The sequence below is a fragment of the Nomascus leucogenys genome, chromosome 22a (assembly GCF_006542625.1).
Source record: "Nomascus leucogenys isolate Asia chromosome 22a, Asia_NLE_v1, whole genome shotgun sequence".
NCBI classification, from domain to species: domain Eukaryota; kingdom Metazoa; phylum Chordata; class Mammalia; order Primates; family Hylobatidae; genus Nomascus; species Nomascus leucogenys.
The window spans coordinates 80,348,065-80,365,671 of NC_044402.1; the positions used below are offsets into that span (position 1 = coordinate 80,348,065).

Consider the following 17,607-nt stretch of genomic DNA (forward strand, 5'->3'; position numbering starts at 1 on the left):
CAGAAACAATATACATGATCAGCCATTCTGGCTAATGCATGTGAGAGAACATAATGCAGCCATAAAAATGAGTTGAAGAGAAATATTTAAAGATGAGAAAAATCAAATAAATCGTATAAAGAAATAAAAACCAGATTTTGGCCAGGTGCGGTGGCTCATGCCTGTAATCCCAGCACTTTGGGAGGCCGAGATGAGTGGATCACTTGGGCTCAGGAGTTCGAGACCAGCCTGGCCAGTATGGTGAAACCCTGTCTCTACTAAAAACACAAAAATTAGCCAGGCGTGGTGGCGCACGCCTGTAGTCCCAGCTACTCAGGAGGCTGGGGCAGGAGAATCGCTTGAACTTTCAAGGCAGAGGTTGCAGTGAGCCGGAGATCGTGCCACTGCACTCCAGCCTGGGCAACAAGAGCAAAACTTCTTCTCAAAAAAAAAATATATATATAAAAATTAGCCAGGTGTGGTGGTACACGCCTGTAATCCCAGCTACTCAGGATGCTGAGGCAGGAGAATCACGTGAACCCGGCAGGCAGAGGTTGCAGTGAGCCAGAGATCATGCCACTGCACTCTAGCCTGGGCAACAAAGCGAGACTCCGTCTCAAAAAAGAAAACCAGATTTCAAAATAGTAGATACACCATGATGCACATTAGCTAAAAACACACAGAAATATTTAAGTGAACACACATATTATAAAGATTAGAAAGATAAGTACCCAAATGTCATCAGTACTTCGCTCTCAGTTATGAACTTACAGATAGTTTTAATATTATTCTATGTACTTTGCATATTTCTCAAGTGTTCTATAATTAACATGTATTATCTTTATGGACACAAAAGCAATAAGTTGAATTTTTAAAAGAGAAGAAGACGGTCAGGAATAGAACTTCTATTTTTGGCAATAAGGCTGACTAGGTACCCTAACCGGCCCTTTTGCTGAAAACAAGAAATTTTGGGCTAAACAACAAATAGAATAATCAAAGTAAGCTTCTCCTTTTAAGACATATTGTCAAACTGGTAGAGATATACAGAAGCCTAAAACAAAGTCAAAATGGAAATTCAGGTAGGTAAACAATTACTCAAATGTCTTCTACTCTGAGAGTGTATTAGTTTGTTCTCACACTGCTAACAAAGACATACCCAAGACTGGGTAATTTATAAAGGAAAGAGGTTTAATTGAATCACGGTTCTATACGGCGGGTGAGGCCTCACAATCATGGCTGAAGGTGAATGAGGTGCAAAGATAAGTCTTACATGGGCATCAGGCAAGAGGGCTTGTGAAGGGGAGCTCCCATTTATAAAACCATCAGATCTCGTGAGACTTACTATCACAAGAAAGGCATGGGAAAGACCCACCCCCATGATTCAATTACCTTCCACGGGGTCCCTCCCAGGACACATGGGAATTATGGGAGCTATAATTCAAGATGAGATTTGGGTGGGGACACAGCCAAACCATATCAGAGAGATATGCCAAGTCGTGGTGAATGTAGCTTCATTTTTCATAGCTATGCCAAGTGTAAGCAGTGGTGTGGTGGAGCTGCTTATTACTGGCTGCGAGAACTGACTGTACTCATCTTTTCCCATCTTCACATTCAGTGACATCACTTTGGTAGCTTGAAATTGGCATGTATTTACAACACAGAAATTGGCAAATACTACAAATCAGGATGTTTTTATCAGACAGGTAGCCCTTAAGCATTTACCAACACATTACTGAGCAAAGTTTAGGGAAAAAAAAGTCACAGGATCCTGTAGAAGATAGTCTAATTGTAGACCCCATATAAAGCTGGACTCCAAAGAGCTGCATACTTGGTATAAGAGAGGAGCAGAGATAAGCCTGCTCCACAGAAGGAATCATCAAGGAAACAAATTGATGCTGAGTGGAGAGCAAAACAGCCTTCTTGAAAATTAAACCACAAGCTCACCCTCATAAACATTTTAGGACCTTTAATTCATACTACCAGTGTGGTCCACAAAACTTTAAGCCAAAATTTGAAAGTGTCCAAGTTGATAGTATCCCCAGGTGTCTGGATGATTCAAACATACATTTTTTAAGTTCCTTTGAATTTATTTTTTGTTTTATTTTAAACTTTTATTTACATGTACAGGTTTCTTATATAAGTACCTATACAGGTTTGTTATATAGGTAAACTGTGTGTCACAGGGGTTTGGTGTACAGATAATTTCATCACTGGGGTAATAAGCATAGTACCCAATAGGTACTCCCACTCCTCCCACCCTCCACACTCAAATAGGCTCCAGTGTGTATTGTTCCCCTCCCTGTGTTCATGTGTTCTCATTGTTCAGCTCCCACTTATAAGTAAGAACATGTAGTATTTGGCTTTCTCTTCCTATGTTAATTTGCCTAGGATAATGGCATCCAGCTCCATCCATGTTGCTGCAAAGGACATGATCTCGTTCTTTTTTATGGCTGCATAATATTCCATGGTGTGTATGTACCACATTTTCTTTATCCAGTCTACTGTTGATGGGCATTTAGGTTGATTCCATGTCTTTGCTATTGTGAATAGTGCTGCAATAAACATACGTGTGCATGTGTCTTTATGGTAGAATAGTTTAATTTCCCTTGGGTATATACCCAATAATGAGATTGCTGGGTCAAATGGCAATTCTGTCAAACATACATTCTTTCTGTGGAAACGCATCTACAATTTGGCCTCAAAAATTAGCAGAAATAAATATTAGCTCACATTAACAAATAAAAATAACACTCATGAAAATATGGCAGCTTGAGTAAGAAAAAACAAACAGCAAAATCAGTCATGCAAAAATTTTAAATATAATCTAGGCACAAAATTAAAAATAAACAATATATTCAATACTTACAGAAATAAAAGAGAACTGTAAATCTGAGAAGGAAATGAGAGTATATTAAAATAATAAAGAAAGAGACTCAAGGAAAACAAATGGAAATTCTAGAAATAAGAATAAAATAATAAAAATTTAAAATTCAGTGGACAGGTTAAACAATATTAGACACAGCTGAAGAAATAATTAGAAATATCAGAAGGCAGATTTAATAGAAGTCTCTAGAATGCAGCAAAAATGAGACAAAGAGGTCACAAATATGTAAGCAATATTAAGAAGTATAGTAGAAAGATAGAATAGATGTGTGGTAAATCCATAAATAAAAGCACGAGAATATAAATATCAAATTTAGGATAATGGTTACCTATGAGATAAATTGAGGCATGGATAAAGTGGGGGTACTTAGGGCTTCAAAGATACTAGAACATTCTATTTCTTAAGATTGGTGATGGGTACAAATGCTCTTTTTTATTGTTCTTAGGCCTTAAAGTACATTAGAAATACTCCTTTTTATGTTGTCAATATTGAATAAAAACCATTTTTAAAGTAGCTGGAAAGGAAATACTCCATAGTGTTAACTATAATTGCATTTGACTCATGAGATTATGGCTATTTTATTTTCCCATCTTTTCTCATACTCAAATATTACTTCATGAGACTATTAAATTTATAACAAAAATATAATGATAAACACACTTAAAAAAAGAAGCATATCTTTTTCCAACATGATAAATATCTTTGCATAAAATAGCAAACTCGGATGATGCTATTATCTCGGAACTTCTCTTTTATTTACAGATAAATAGATATATTTTTTAAATATTACATACCAAAGTGAGAAGGCTCCTTTGGGTTCCAATTTTTCTGTGGTTTCTAATGAATTAAGGGAGGCTTTTAATTACTCTTTAAAACCTATGCAAATTCTTAAACTGAATTACTTCAGTTTCTTAATTTTATTTAATGACAAATTAATTAGAGGTCTGGGACTGGTAAAATTATAGTAAGACTGCTGAGGCTTAAACTTGTTTCAAACAGTGTCTGTGGCAGAGACAAGATTGATTTAATTTTCTACTTACTGTGTGTATAGAAAGGTTAGAATGAGGCCCATTGGTAAGAGAGGCACTGACACTGGTAGGTTTTTAAAGAATTTGTTTAGGCTTCAAAGCATTTTATTTTATTTTTTGAGACAGGGTCTCGCTCGGTCACCTAGGCTGGAATGCAGTAGCGCAATCTTGTTTCACTGCAGCCTCGACCTCCCCTGACTCAAGTTATTCTCCCACCTCAGCCTCCTGAGTAACTGGAATTACAGGCGTGCACTACCATACCCAGCTCATTTTTGTATTTTTGGTAGAGATGGGATTTTCCATGTTGCCCAGATTGGTCTTGAACTCCTGAGCTCAAGCAATCTGCCCGCCTCAGCCTCCCAAAGTGCTGAGATTACGGGCATGAGCCACTGAGCCTGGCCCATAGCATTTTAAATAACTAGGTAATTAATCAAATCTTAAAGACAGAAAAAAGCCTTTTTAAAGTCCCAAATTTGACCTGCTACAAAATGACAGTTTGCAAAATCATTTAATGGAAACAAAAAGATAAAAATTTTAAAATAATCTTATTGAAAGTTGCTTCAATTTTTCTAACACAAACAATAAGCTATTTTGTAATATATTTAAGGCTGAATACTTTCTATTTGAAAAATGTAACTTTATTAGTAAATTTTACTTATTGAAAATAAATTGTCAGGCTGGGCGCAGTGGTTCACAACTGTAATCCCAGCACTTTAGGAGCTTGAGGCAGGTGGATCTCTTGAGCTCAGGAGTTTGACACCAGCCTGGACAAAATGGCGAAACCCCATCTCCACAAAAAATAAAAAATTAGCCGGGTATGGTGGTACACACCTTTAGTCTCAGCAATCCAGGGGGCTGAGGTGGGAGGATCACTGAGCCTGCGAGGTCCAGGCTGCAGTGAGCAGAGATCACACCACTACACTTCAACCTGAGTGACAGAGCTAGACCATGTCTCAAAATAATAATACTAATAATAAATTGTCATAAGTATATTTTTTGTTTCCAGCCGTATTTATTGAGCTACAACTGATATACGGTAAAATGCAGTTATTAAGTACAAAGTTTGATTTTGACAAATTCATGCAACTATGTAATTCAAATACCTATAAAGATATAAATTATTTCCATCATCTCAGAAATTTCCCTTGTGGCCCTGCCCCTCAACCCTTAATGCCATCCAACTACTGTCCTGATTTCTATTACCATTGACTAGATTTGATTTTTCTAGAATCATGAATATTTATCAAGAATATTTATTCTTATGTCTAGCTTCTTTCATTGAACATAGTGTTTTTTAAATATTCTATTTTACACCACTATTTGCATATTCATTTTTATGTTGATGACTACTTGGGGATGATTCCAGGTTTTAGCTATTATAAAGCTACTATAGGCATTTTTGTATGAAGCTTGGTGAACAATATATTTTAAATCCTTTTGAATTACATAGGTGTGGAATTACAGGATCATAAAGTAAATGTATATTTAGCTTTTAAAATAACTGCTATAAATTTCTTAAAGTGGTTATATCATATTATCAATTATATTTCCACCATGACTGTATGACAGTTTTGGCTGATTCACTCTTTGCCAACATTTGGTATGGTTGGTTAGTCTTTCATTTTAACCATTCTTGTGTATGTGGTGGGCTGAAATTTTCTCTCCTTGAATTTCCTGGTATGGTCTTGATACAGGGGCAATCTGGCTTCCTAAAGCAATTTGGGAAGCATCTCTTCTTCCTGTATTTTCTGAAACTGTGGCAAGTTTTATATTCTATTTCAAATGAAGGTTTTAATTTCTTTGATAGGTATAAGGCTGTGGAGGTTTTAAATACACTGTCATGTTCGTTTTTGTAATTTGACATTTGAAATCTGTCTATGTACTGAGGTTGTTTAAATTATTGGTGTAAAATTGTTTATAATGTCCCTTTTTGTGCTTCAACATCTGTATAATTTGTAATGTCCATTAATCTTTTCAAAGAACCAATTTTTTATATTGTTTATTTTTCGTTTGTGTACATTTTCTACTTTACTAATTTCAAATTACTTCTTTTACTTATATTGTGTTAATTTGTTCTGATTTTTCTAGCTTCTCAAATTGAAAGCATAAATCATTTAATGTATATATTTCTTTTTTCTAATATAAGCATTTAAAGCCATTGATTATTCTCTAAGTTCAGCTTTAGTATGTATGCCACAAATTTTCAAATGCTATATTCTAATTGCCATTTCATTGCTAAATATATTTTACTTCTCTTGTGATTTCTTCTTTGATCCATGAGTTATTTAAAAATTTATTTTCCAAATATTTGAAGATTGTCTAGGTATTTTACTGTTATTAATCTAGCTTAATACTATTGTGGTCAGAGAAATACATTCTGTATTATTTTAATCACTGAAATTTATTACAACTTGTTTTGTGGCCCAGTATGGTCTATTTTAATACATTTTCCATGTGCAATTGAGAATAATTGTATTGTTTTGGTTATTTTATAACTAAATTAGGTGAATTTAGTTCATAGAGTTTCTCTAATCTTCTATATCTTTATTAATTTTTTGATCTAATTGCTCTATGGATTACTGAGGTATTAAAATCTCCAACTATATTTTTGCATCTATTTCACACTATTACCTCAAGCACTTAGGAGCTTTATATTAGGTGCGTAGACATTATCTCCTATTATTATGAAATGTTCCTCTTTTATCTAGGAATACTCCGTTTTACAGAGTCTGATATTTAGATAGCCATACCAGTTTCTTTATGTTTAGTGTATGCATTATGTATCTTTTCCATTCTTTTACTTTCTGTTTGTGTCTTTACAGTTAAAATTTATTACTGATAAATAGCATAATTGAGTCTGAATTATCTAGACTGGCTTTCACTTAACTGAAAAGTTTGCTATTCCATTTATCTTTCATGAAATTATTGATGTGTTTGTGTTTTAATTCTATCACGTTTGTGATTTTTTTTCTATCTGTCCCATTTCCTCTTTATATCTGTTTCTCCCTATCATCTCTTGAGTGAATCAAGTCTTTTAAAATATATTCTACTTTAGCTTCTCAATTGACTTTTTAGTTGCACCTCTTTGTGGAGATTACAATACACAACTATGTGGACTGAATTGTGTTCCCTCAAAATTCATATGTTGAAACTCTAACTCCCAATGTGTTAGTATTTGGAGATGAGGCTTTTGAAAGGTAATTAGGCTTAAATGAGGTCATGAGGGTGGGGTCCTCATGATATAGTTATTACCATTATAAGAAGAGACCAGAGAACTTGCTTGCTTTCTCTCTCCACTGTATGGAGACATAGTGAGAAAGTAGCCAGGAAGAGAGCCTTCACCAGGAACAAAATTGGCTGGCACCTTGATCTTGAACTTCTCAACCCCCAGAACTATAAGAAATAAATGTCAGTTGTTTAAGCCATCCAGTCTACTATATTTTGTTATGGCAGCCTGAGTCTACTAAGACTGACTGCATCTTTATCTTTCATAGTATATCTTCACAATTAATTTATGACTTCATTGATAGCATAATTATCTTACAACAAAGAACTTCTAATTACTGCCCTCCCTCACTTTGTGCTATTCTTTTCATACATTCAACTGATATTTATGCTATGAATCCCATAATATACTGCTATTAATTTTTATTTAAACAACCAGTAGTTTTTAAATGAAATTTGAATATACATATATTTCTATTTGGTAATTTTTGTCTGGTACCTTTCTTCTCTGGAATATTTTTTCTTCAGTCTTAAGAAATTCTCTTAGGATTAATTTAATTGCAGGTCTGATAAAGAGGAATATCGTTCCATATTTTCTACATGTGCAAATGTCTTTATTTTACCTTCATGCTTGAAGATTCTTTTGCTGGGTATAGAATACTAGATTGTAGTTTTACTCTTGCAGCACTTAGAAGCTATTGTTCCATTGTCTTCTAGCCTTCAGTTGTTTCTAATGAGTAGTCTGTCAACATTCTTATTGTCATTCATCTGTATGCAATGTGTTTTCTATTCTCTGGCTGCTTTTAAGATGTTCATTTTATCTTGGATTCTTTTAGCAGTTTGACTATGATGTGCCTATGTGTAATTTAATTTGTATTTATTCAGCTTAGAGTTTGCTGAGTTTCTTGAATACGTGCACTGAGGATTTTCATCAATTTAGGATTTTTGACCTCATTCTCTTTGTTCTCTTTCTGTAACTCAAATTACATGTATGATTGATCATTTTATATTGTTTCACTTACCTCAGACATGTGTTCCACTTTTTCCTCTCTCATCTTTCACTTTGTATCAGTTTATATAATTCCTATTGACCTATCTTCAAGTACACAAAATCATTCTTGTGGTATGTACTCTGGGCTTGTAAGCCCACAAAAGAATTCTTCATCTTTGTCATCATATTTTTTCATATGTAGGCTCTTTTAAAAATAGTTTTTACAGCTTTTCTGTTATTTCCTATCTTTTCACAAATACTGTCCACCTTTTCTACTAGTACCATTAGCTAGTTTATCATGATTATTTTAAATACTTTGATATGTTCAACATTTCTGTCATCTTTGGGTCTTATTCAAGTGGCTATTTTCTTTCTTGATTATGAGTCATTTTGCTTGCTTCTTTGTGTATCTCATAATTTTTATTAAATGCTAACATTGTGTATAAAGGAATAGAGATGAAAGCAAATAAAACTTTCACTCAGAAAAGGGTACCCTCTTTTCAGTCAGGCTGTTAACGAGAGGAGGTTATACTATCTGTAATTAAGATGAGTATAGACTTTCTGATGCTTTAGATTTAGTTCAGCACAGACTTCACAGGTTTGAGGGTAGGATTAGAATATTCCCTTTAGCATGGCTTGAGATCTGAGTAATTGGAGAGTTCGCCTAAGTTCTCTTTCCCTGACTTTAGCCTTTGGCATGCCTGGTGCACCTGTTTTTCAGGGGATTATCTGTCAGCTCTTTAATTTATCTCTCAGCTCCAGTAGGCTGCTGCTTTAAACTTGTGAGGCCTGAAATGCCTGGAGATTTTCTTGCAGTTGTCCTGCTTTACCCTCAGGTTTCAGCAGGCCCAGCACACCTGTATCTAAGAAGAGCAGTGACATCTCTCACAAGTGTCCTACCCCTCATCCAACCATAGAAAGCTCCCCATTCTCAGGCCCATAGTGCTTTATGGAATTCCCTCCATTCTCCTGTCTTCCTTCATACTTTAGCCTGTTCTTCTGGAGGATAAATCTCTCTACTTCTCTGTCCTTCCCCAATCTTGCCAGCAATGACTCAGTGGAGGCCTTTGGAAAAGATTTGAAAAGAGCAAACTGTCTTTGTGTATGGGCCACTTAGGGTTTCTGAATCATCATATCAGCCTTTATTTGGCCTTTAAAAATATGTTAAAAAGCTCAGCCATTTTCTTCTTATTTGCTTTTGTGGCAGCTTCCTCCTCCTCCAGCTTTTCTAGAAGGATAGAGTAGCTGAGGATTTCTTCTCTCACTTTGATTTAGTTCATTAGTCTTTTTTGCATCCTCAGCTCTCTTTTGTTGAACCAAACCTATGAATTTGTTATCCCCTTTCATTCTTGTTAGGGTAGGAGCAATGTTTCCTTGTGACTTTCTATATTCTACACCCTAAGTGGATGCAAAGGAGCTAGTATACATATTCAAATAACATAAGACTATCTCTTAAATCTTCCTATACAAAATTAAGTTCTTCAGATAAGTTTATGTTATTTCTCCTATATCCAGGCAGGATTATTATTACATTAACTTAGATTTGATCCTAGAGATTCTCAATCTTTTCTTGATAAAGTTACTTTCAATATGATAGAAGTTTTGTGTCCTATCATAGAAATTAGATCTAGTGTAATTAAACTTTATCCTGAGCAAGTCCCTCAACAATGAATCATCTCTCTCCCAATGACTCCCCACCACCTACTCTGTCACTTAGGCACCTTCCTCTAATATGCCTGTTCCTTAATCCAGCCTGCACATTGCTTAGAGAGAAACTGTAAATCACAGAGCTGATCCTGTAAGTCCCTGTCTTTGAAGCCCTTCAATGACTCCCCATAGCATAGTTAACAATGCTCTTCATGATCTGGCCCTGCATTATTGTTACAACCCCTCTACTCTAGATCATAAGGTATACAATTTTATTTGCATTCAACACCTATTTTGAGTTTTTTCTGTTTAGTAGTAGAAAAGTTAATCTAGTAAATTTTGGGTAAATCCAGTGAATTCGTTATTTTCTTGCTCCTCATTTTCTCCCCTAGGTTGAGTGTCTCATTCCTGATTGTCATGGGCCTATCTTGAAATATTTCAGTTATCATCACTCTTCTACACTGGAAAACCCAGCAGTGTCTGAGTTTCCATTAGTCCTCTAGTCATGGGTTCCACATTATATCTGCTGCTGTGTTTTTTTCCTCCTTGTTATGAAGCCCAGCATCACAAATTCACAGGTTCTCAGTGTCATCTTCACAGAAAAGTCTTTTGGCTACTTCCCTGTCCTCGTTGAGTCTTACAAGGACTCTAAGACTTCCTACGATTCTTCTGTCTATTCATTATATTCAGAAATTTCTAATCTACTCTCTAGTGCTATGGTGGTATAAAGAATTCTGAAAAAAAAAAAAAAAAAAAAAAAAAAAAGAATTCTGTGGGGCTTGTTCTTTTCCAGGCAACCAAGTAGGGCAGCAGAATACAAGCCTCCTTAACTGTATTAGTTTGTTTTCATGCAGCTGATAAAGACATACCAAAAACTGGGAACAAAAAGAGGTTGAATTGGACTTATAGTTCCACATACTGGGGAGGCCTCAGAATCATGTTGGGAAGCAAAAGGCCCTTTTTTTTTTTTTTTTTTTTTTTTTTTGAGACAGAGTCTAGCTCTGTTACCAGGCAAGAGTGCAGTGGCACGATCTTGGCTCACCATCTCCCAGGTTCAAGCGATTTTCCTGCCTCAGCCTCCCCAGTAGCTGGGATTACAGGCATGTACCACCATGCTCAGCTAATTTTTGTATTTTTAGTAGAGATGACGTTTCATCATGTTGGCCAAGATGGTCTCGATCTCCTGACCTTGTGATCCACTCACTTTGGCCTCCCAAAGTGCTGGGATTATAGGCGTGAGCCACTGCGCCCTGCCAAAAGGCACTTTTTACATGGTGGCGGCAAGAGAAACATGAGGAAGAAGCAAAAGTGGAAACCCCTGATAAACTCATCAGATCTCGTGAGACTTATTCACTATCATGAGAACAGCACAGAAAAGACCAGCCCCCATGATTCAATTACCTCCCCCTGGGTCCCTCCCACAACATGTGGGAATTCTGGGAGATACAATTCAAGTTGAGATTTGGGTGGGGACACAGGCAAAGCACATCATTCCATCCTTGGCCCTGCCAGATCTCATGTCCTCATATTTCAAAACCAATCATGCCTTCCCAATAGTCCCCCAAAGTCTTAACTCATTTCAGCATTAACCTAAAAGTCCACAGTCCAAAGTCTCATCCAAGACAAGGCAAGTCCCTTCCACCTATGAGCTTGTAAAATCAAAAGCAAACAAGTTACTTCCTAGATACAATGGGGGTACAGGTATTGGGTAAATACAGCCATTCCAAATGGGATAAATTGGCCAAAACAAAGGGGTTACGGCCGGGCGCGGTGGCTCACACTTGTAATCCCAGCACTTTGGGAGGCCGAGGCGGGCGGATCACGAGGTCAGGAGATCGAGACCACAGTGAAACCCCGTCTCTACTAAAAATACAAAAAAAAATTAGCCGGGCGTGGTGGCGGGCGCCTGTAGTCCCAGCTACTCGGAGAGGCTGAGGCAGGAGAATGGCGTGATCCCGGGAGGCGGAGAGCTTGCAGTGAGCCGAGATCGCGCCACTGCACTCCAGCCTGGGTGAAAGAGCGAGACTCCGTCTCAAAAAAAAAAAAAAAACAAAAAAAAAACAAAGGGGTTACAGGGCCAATGTAAGTCCGAATTCCAGCAGGGCAGTCAAATCTTTAAGCTCCAAAATGATCTCCTTTGATGCCATGTCTTGCATCTGGGTCACGCTGATGCAAGAGGTGGGTTCCTATGGTCTTGGGCAGCTCCTCCCCTGTGGCTTTTCAGGGTACAGCCTCCTTCCTGGCTGCTTTCATGGGCTGGCACTGATTGTGGCTTTTCCAGGTGCATGGTGCAAGCTGCCAGTGAATCTACCATTTTAGGGTCTGGAGGATGGTTGCCCTCTTCTCACAGCTCCACTAGGTAGTGCCCCAGTAGGGACTCTGTGTGGGGGCTCCAACCCCACATTTCCTTTCCTCACTGCCCTAGCAGAGTGCCCTGCCCCTATAGCAAACTTCTGCCTGTGCATCCAGGCATTTCCATACATCTTCTGAAATCTAGGTGGAGGTTCTCAAACCTCAATTCTTGACTTCCGTGCACCCACAGGCTCAACATCACATGGAAGCTGCCAAGGCTTGGGGCTTCCACCCTCTGAAGCCACAGCCTGAGCTCTACATTGGCCCCTTTCAGCCATGGCTGAAATGGCTGGAACACAGGGCACCAGGTCCTTAGCCTACACACAGCATGGGGACCCCGGGCCCAGCCCACAAAACTACTTTTTCCTCCTGAGCCTCTGGGCCTGTGTGGGAGGGGCTTCTAGGAAGTTGTCTGACATGGCCTGGAGACATTTTCCCCATGGTCTTGGGGATAAGGCTCCTTGCTACTTATGCAAATTTCTAGAGCTGGCTTAAATTTCTTCTCAAAAAATAAGTTTTTCTTTTCTACTGCATCGTCAGGCCACACATTTTCTGAACTTTTATGCTCTGTTTCCCTTTTAAAATGGAATGCTTTAGCAGCACCCAAGTCACCTTTTGAATGCTTTGCCCCTTAGAAATTTCTTCCGCCAGATACCCTAAATCATCTCTCTGAAGTTCAAAGTTCCACAGATCTCTAGGGCACGGGCAAAATGCCACCAGTCTCTTTGCACTAAAACATGACAAAAGTCAAGAGTCACCTTTGCTCCAGTACCTAACAAGTTCCTTATCTCCATCTGAGACTACCTCACCCTGGACCTTATTGTCCATATCATTATCAGGCTTTTGGTCAAAGCCATTCAAAAAGTCTCTAGGGAGTTTCAAACTTTCTTACATTTTCCTAACTTCTTCTGAGCCCTCCAAACTGTTCCAGCCTCTACCTGATACCCAGTTCCAAAGTCGCTTCCACATTTTCAGGTATCTTTTCAGCAATGTGCCCCACTCTACTGATATCAATTTACTATATTAGTTTGTTTTCACGCTGCTGATAAAGACATACCCAAAATTGGGAATAAAAAGAACTTTAATTGGACTTACAGTTCCACATGGCTGGGGAGGCCTCAGAATCATGGCAGGAGGTGAAAGACACTTCATACATGGTGGCAGCAAGAGAAAAATAAGGAAGAGGCAAAAGCAGAAACCCCTGATAAACCCATCAGATCTTGGTGAGACACATTCACTATCACGAGAATAGCAGGGGAAAGACTGGACCCCATGATTCAGTTACCTCCCCCTGGGTTCCTCGCATAACGTGGCAATTTTGGGAGATACAATTCAATTTGAGATTTGGGTAGGGACACAGCCAAACCATAGCATTAACTTTGACAACTTCAAATTTATAGGGGGTCATCTGTTCTCCCTTGAAGTTTAGAGAAACCTTATCTTAAATTGGAGTTATAAAAACGAATTCTGCCTCATCACATTCTTCTCCAGGTATCTCTGACTTAACTCTTGTACTACAGCTTTTGAAACTCAAAAGCCAAGACTTGACATCTTTGTTCTCTGGTTCTATAGGGAAATCTCCCAATGAGCACAGTGTGGCCCCCTGTCTAATGACTTAAAAGCAGAAAGGGAGTACTGGGTAATAGAAAATAATGGGGAGATGGAAGGAGAAAGAGAACTGTATCACATAATATTTCAAAACATCCACCACATAAACTTGTTTTTACCCTTTTCAAATTAAAGTACTTGAGACCAACAGAAAAGCAAGATAGCAGCATTCCCTACACTACTCCTACTGTTTTTTAAAGGTGATACTATTGCGCCTCTATCAGTAGAGCATATACTTGGGTTGGGTTTTTTATTGTGTCCATATAGTATGTTAACCATTCACCAGAATCTCCTCCACCCTACACTTCTGATCAGTAACACACACCAGATGAACAGTAACAGGGGCATCGCCTACAATGGCACAGCCAACAGAGCTGATTGATTATACATAGGATTCTCCTAAAAACCCAGATTATGAACCACAAGTCTCTTAGAGTTAACAACATTATAAAAATTAATGTTCTTAATTGGTAGGACAGCAGTCCTACTACACTGCAGAGATGCTCTTCTTTTTCTTTTTTTTTTTTTGGAGACAGAGTTTTGCTCTTGTTGCCCAGGCTGGCGTGATCTCGGCTCACTGCACCTCCACGTCATGGGTTCAAGCGATTCTCCTGTCTCAGCCTCCTGAGTAGCTGGGATTACAGGTGCCCACCACTACGCCTGGCTAATTTTTGGTATTTTTAGTAGAAATGGGGTTTCACCATGTTGGCCAGGCTGGTCTTGAACTCCTGACCTCAGGTGATCTGCCTGCCTCGGCCTCCCAAAGTGGTGGGATTACAGACATGAGCCACTGTGCCCGGCCTTGGCCTTCTTCTTTATGCTGCATTTTGGCATCCGCTAAAACCATAGGGTCAGTAGGGACCAAGAGATCAAACAGGAGATGCCTTATATGCTCAAATAGGAGATAATTCTTTCTTTCAAAGGCTTATAGGAGATTCCACAACCCTCCATAGCAAATTTGTTCAACATTTCTCTGATAGAAAATGTATCCATTAAAAAGAAATCATGCAGCTGATGAACAAGTTTTGACGGTTATTTTCTAAACCATGGTGATGGAAAAAGTAATACCATGGCTTTCGGGGAAAACCTTAACATATCTGAAGGTCATTCCTGAAGCCTTCAAAGAGGCTAGTATATAAAACAAAACAAAACTGACAATGACAAAAACAAGGAAACAGGCATTTTAAACATTTAACATTTGTAAAGCTAAATATTGAGGTTTTAGGTTCCAAAACTGACTACCTAGGAGAAAAGACCAGAAGAAGAAATCTCTCTCATGATTAAATAAAGTTTATAACATTATGCGGTGTTACACTAGTTGCTGTGCAAAAAGTTCAGGGATTATTTTTTGTATCAGACAGTTTTTGTTGTGTAGCACACTATTAATAAATACTCTAAAACTAGTGGCTTAAAAGAGCAAACATTTATTAGTTCTTGAAGTTCTGAGAGTTGGCTGGGTGTCCTTCTGGTCAGTGCCAGACAGCTCAAGGCTCACTCACATTTCTGGCACTTGGCAGGCTGACTGGTCTGAAGTGGGCTTACTACTATGTGTGGCAGTTGGCCCAGTGCTGGTTAGAGAAATGGCCATGATCTCTCATTATCCAGCAAGCTAACTGGGGCTCATTCTCTTGGTGATGAAAGGATATCCAGCATCAGGAGAGGCCAATCCTCTATGCACAAGAACTATTTGAGCTTCTGCATGCATCATACTTGCTAATGTTCCATTGGTCAAATTAAGTCATATGCTGGATTTAAACCTCTCACAGAGGTGTGAAAAAATATTCCTGGGGTAAAAAAGTTGAAATTCTAATTATGGTTCAGATAAAAACTCAGATTTGGTATTGGTTATCTATTTTGGTCCTAAGGGTGAAGTGAAGGAGTATATCTCTTGATGATAAGGAGTATATCTCTTGATGAGAAGAGGGATTAGAGAAATTTGTGGCCATCTTATAATCTCCCACTTCGTGCATCTTTGTCTACAGTTAAGATGAGGCAATAATTTCAGCTGTATTTGAGTTGAAAAGAAGGTCAAAAGCAAAGGTTATTCTAGGAGACTTTTACATAGCTTCTTTTGCTATTTCTACTGAACAGAAGGTGTACAAATCCTAAGGATTTACAATTCAATGTAAAATGAACACACTTGTGTAACTAACACTTATGTCTGAGAAGAGAATATTACTAACACACCAGTAGTTTTTTCCCAACATTCATCCCTTCTTCAACATTACCCCACTCTCCTTCTCAAAGGTAATCACTATTCTGACTCAATTAGTTTTGCCTGTTTTACAACTTCATGTAGATGGGATAATATAATGTGCATTCCTTTGTCTGGCTTCTGTATTCAGCATATATGCTTGTTAGACACATTCATGTTATTGAATGTAGCTGTGGTTTTATCACTTTCATTACTGTATAGTATTCCATTGCATGAATATAACACAAATTTTAATGTTTGGGTTATTTTCAATTTTGGCTGTTGTGCATTTCTTTTGTTGCACCTGTGTGCACATTTTTATTGAATAAATATCTAAGAGTAGAATTGCTGAATCAGGTCGAGCGCAGTGGCTCACGCCTGTAATCCCAGCACTTTGGAAGGCTGAAGCGGGTGGATCACGAGGTCAGGAGTTTGAGACCAGCTGGGCCAAAATGGTAAAACCCCGTATCTACAAGAAATACAAAAATTAGCCAGGTGTGATGGCAGATGCCTGTAATCTCAGCTACTCAGGAGGCTGAGGAAGGAGAAGTGTTTGAACCCAGGAGGTGGAGGTTGCAGTGAGCTGAGATGGTGCCTCAAAAAAAAAAAAAAGAAAGAAAAGAAAAGAAAAAGAAAGAAAAGAATTACTGAATCATAGGAAACATGTATGTCCAAATTTAGCTGATATTATGCAACAGTTTTCTTCTTCTTCTTTTCTAAGAAATGTCAGGCTATAAACCATTCTTAGTGCTCACTGGTTTGTGAACACTGAGCATAGAAATAGCCACTTTTTCTTTGCTCCAACAGTACAGGCACAGCAGAGCAACTGCGTCTATGGGGCTGGCAAGTCCAGGATAGCATCTGCAGGGCAGGGCAATGATTTTCTTTAACACACTTTCATGCATACATTTTATCTTCATTTTGGTGTCCTAGGTTTTAAGCTAATGCATTTTTGCCTTCTACTTTCTCCTAGTTTACCATAAAATGCTTATATTTGGACTTCAATTGGGTAAATAGTAGTTTGCCCTGCATTTAAAATTTCATAAAACCTCAAGAATCCAAAGTGTATCAAATCATCCTGCCTAGGATTCAAGGAAAATAACTGAACTGTTTCCCATTCATTTATCAAATGTTTATTGAACACCTACAAGCAATTTTATTAAACCTGGGGATATAAAGAAATGTAAAATTCAACTTCCAATCTCCAAAAAGTATCTACAGTAGTTGATGACTCTTTCATCAGTAGCTGTCTGCCCCTTTCTCGTGCCTTCCTGTCCTCCTGTCATTTTCACAATAGTTGCCCGCAGCATAAGTAAGCAATGCGTAGCAAGCTGGCAGGTGTGAATGGGATTATTTGTGCTACCGTAGGCAGCATCTTTCATTCACCACAATCAATTTTCTCTTCTCTCCTTTACCTCTTTGGATAACTATCCATGAGTTTAGTATTTCCCTTTTCTGGACAAAAAATTATATTGTTCTAGAAACTTGAGGAATGGTGGTAATACTTATTTTTCACATTCTTTCCTGTATTTTAAGAGTCTGTATGTATTTGTTGTATTTGTGTATAATGGGATTTTCAGACTACATTTACATTGTGTAAGAAGATTGAAAATGTTCACAATGTTCTTGCTGTTCAGTATTTCATATTCTAAAATGATCTCCAGAATACATTGGTTGTTAAGGTAATGTGCTCAAGTAT

At 37.9% G+C, this 17,607-nt stretch overlaps 1 non-coding gene across 1 annotated transcript; it reads right to left on the reverse strand.

The window, feature by feature from the left end:
* Positions 1-16,629: 16,629 nt before the first annotated feature.
* Positions 16,630-16,767, reverse strand: LOC115832667. The gene has a single exon (XR_004028185.1). It is a non-coding gene; the product is annotated as a small nucleolar RNA SNORA43 (small nucleolar RNA).
* Between the last annotated feature and the right edge of the window lie 840 nt (positions 16,768-17,607).